This window comes from Peromyscus eremicus, chromosome 5 (genome assembly GCF_949786415.1).
Source record: "Peromyscus eremicus chromosome 5, PerEre_H2_v1, whole genome shotgun sequence".
Lineage (NCBI taxonomy): Eukaryota > Metazoa > Chordata > Mammalia > Rodentia > Cricetidae > Peromyscus > Peromyscus eremicus.
This window is the reverse complement of record NC_081420.1, coordinates 103960427-103963608: the sequence shown is the minus strand read 5'-3', so window position 1 is coordinate 103963608 and position 3182 is coordinate 103960427. Positions and strand designations below refer to the sequence as shown.

General features: G+C 46.7%; 1 pseudogene; it reads left to right on the top strand.

Moving 5' to 3' along the window:
- Window positions 1–893: 893 nt before the first annotated feature.
- Window positions 894–2100, top strand: LOC131911824 (pre-mRNA-splicing factor 38A-like; annotated as a pseudogene).
- Window positions 2101–3182: the final 1082 nt, after the last annotated feature.

Here is a 3182-nt window from a genome sequence, read left to right as displayed (position 1 = left end):
GGCAGCAGGCAGGCATGGTGCTGTGGGCTCTTGCTGCAGCTGAGAGATTGCACCCTGATCCACCAGCAGGAGCCAGAGAGTTAGACTGGGCCTGGCATGGGTTTTTGAAACCTTAAACCCCATCCCCATTGAAATACCTTCTCCAAAAAGACCATGCCTCCTAAAGAGTCCACCAACCGGGAACCAAACACTCAAATATATGAGTCTATAGGGGTCATTCACATTCTAACCAGCACACCAGCTGAGCTGTGAAAAAGTCTTCTATCAAGAAGAAGCAACAGGAAGCCCAGGATACATGGAGAAACTACTGAGAGTAGGGAGAATTGCTGCCATTAATGGCTGGGACAAGAGACTGGGCAGGAATGCATTGGAGCTGCTACAGTGTAACAGTAGGAAGTTTGAATTATTAGAGGAGGCTGGAAAAGGCATGGCTGTGCCACGCTAGGAAAAACACAAAAGAACTAAGGACGGAGTGCCCGCCACTGAATGGGCTCTTGGTGCATGTGTGCAGAACATGGAAATCCGTGAGTCTGTGGAGAACTCCCAGCGGGCCTGGAGCCGCACTCACCATGCCTTAGATTGCCTGGGCTGGCCGATTTCCGGGCTTCCCACCGCTTCTAGTCCAGGCACTGGGGAGCAGCTGCACAGTGCTGGCCCTTTGGAGCTAGACCCCTCCCGGTTCTGCCAGCCACACCGGGGACTGCAAGCACAGGCCCACCAGAGCTGGACTAGAAGTCAGAGGAGAAAACGTTTAGCACCACCAGCCGTGACCCCGCCCACAGCTTGGTTCCGATTGGCTTTCTCAACTGCCTCGCCAAGCCCACCGAGGGCTCCTGATGTGCTTCCCCCATCTCTGAGACCAGTCTCCTGTAGTCCAGGCAAAGGGTTCAGCGCTGCAATTTCTGGTTCCAAGCTGGTGGCCTTCAGGTCTTAGAAAGGTTTCCTCCGCCTCTGGACGTCTTTTTTTAAAACCTGAGTGTAAAGGTTTGTATTGAAGAAGCCAACGGAAATTGAATCGAAAGCCTTCTAAGATGGCGAACCATAAGGTCAAGGATGCCCACAGCATCCATGGCACCAACCCTCAGTATCTGGTGGAGAAGATCATTCGCACGCGGATCTATGAATCAAAGTACTGGAAAGAAGAGTGCTTTGGACTTACGGCTGAACTTGTAGTCGACAAAGCCATGGAGTTAAGGTTTGTGGGTGGTGTCTACGGTGGAAACATAAAGCCAACTCCTTTTCTGTGTTTAACCTTGAAGATGCTTCAGATTCAACCTGAGAAGGATATCATTGTTGAGTTCATAAGAAATGAAGATTTCAAGTATGTCCGGATGTTGGGGGCACTTTACATGAGGCTGACAGGAACTGCAATGGATTGCTACAAGTACTTGGAGCCTTTGTACAATGACTATCGAAAAATCAAGAGCCAGAACCGGAATGGGGAGTTTGAACTGATGCACGTAGATGAGTTCATTGATGAACTTCTGCACAGTGAGAGAGTCTGTGATATCATTTTGCCCCGGCTACAGAAACGCTATGTGCTGGAGGAAGCTGAACAACTGGAGCCCCGAGTTAGTGCTCTAGAAGAGGACATGGATGATGTGGAATCCAGTGAAGAGGAAAAGTGAAGAAGAAGATGAGAAGCTGGAAAGAGTCCCATCACCTGACCATCGACGACGAAGAAGCTACCGAGACCTGGACAAGCCACGGCGTTCTCCTGCACTGCGCTACAGGAGGAGTCGGAGTCGGTCTCCCAGGAGGCGAAGTAGATCCCCCAAAAGAAGAAGCCCTTCTCCACGCCGAGAAAGGCATAGGAGCAAGAGTCCACGACGCCATCGAAGCAGGTCCCGAGACAGACGACACAGATCCCGCTCTAAATCCCCAGGTCACCACCGTAGTCACAGACATAGGAGTCACTCCAAGTCTCCTGAAAGGTCTAAGAAAAGCCACAAGAAGAGCCGCAGAGGAAATGAGTAATGGATTCATTTTGACTTCTGTCCAGATGGCCTCCTGTGGATATGAGAAGAATAGGTTTAGTGAAAGGATCAAGATCTCCTCTTCAGGCAGCTATGCGTATTTTGGGTTTTTAAAACATCAAGTCGTTTGGTTGGTTTTTGTTTTGTTTTTATTTTAATATTACAGAGGTGGTGCTAAGTTTTGTATCTCTTTGAATTATAATCAACATCTTTGAAGGACGTTTTTGACCAAATCAACGTCAGGTTTTGACCTAACCAACTATGGTTATTTGTGGTGGTATTGTGTTCCCCAAAATATTGTGTACCTTAATAAACTTATCTGGGGTCAGAGAACAGAAAAGCCACAAGATACTTAGGCCAGAAAATGTTAGCACACGCCTTTAATCCTAGCATTCCAGAGACAGAAATCCCTCTGGATCTCTGTGAGTTCAAGGCTGCATTGGAAAATGCCAGGCATGGTGACTCATGCCTTTAATCCCAGGGAGTGGTGGTAGAAAGCAGAAAGGTTTATAAGGCGTGAGGACCAGAAACTAGAAGCACTTGGCTGGTTAAGCTTTCAGGATTTCAGTTCAGCTGAGAGCCATTTGGATATGAGGACACAGAGGCTTCCAGTCTGAGGAAACAAGACCAGCTGAGAAGTTGGCCAGGTGAGGTTAGCTGTGGCTTGTTCTGTCTCTCTGATCTTCCAGCTTCACCCAAATATTTGGCTCTAGGTTTGTTTTATTAATAAGACTCTCTAAGATTCCTGCTACAGTTATTCATACTTAAAAAGGGTCAAGAGGATCTGGGAGTTGGGGAGATTCATGAGAATGAAGAGATGTAGCCACGTGGTGATCCTTTTCTTATTTGTAATCAAACCGGACACAGTTGTCATTTTTCTTTAGTTTCTGCTTTCTCTATGAAAACCTGAGAGTTCTGTGGTTGATACTGCTGCGACCCAGCTAGTAAAGCATAGTAATTCCTAACTTCTCATTAACTACAGATAGCAGTAGTACATTAAACATGCAAAGTTACTATTAGCAGTTTTGTAAGAACGAAATACGTTCAAACGTAAAGGTTTTTCTGGATTTCTTTTTAATTCCATTTCATTAAACAATTCAACATGATTGCACTTAGCATCCTTTATACAAGCCAGGTATGGTGGTTCACACCTGTAATCTCAACACAGGCTGAAGCAGAATACGGTTTGTAGTTTTGACCTAAGTT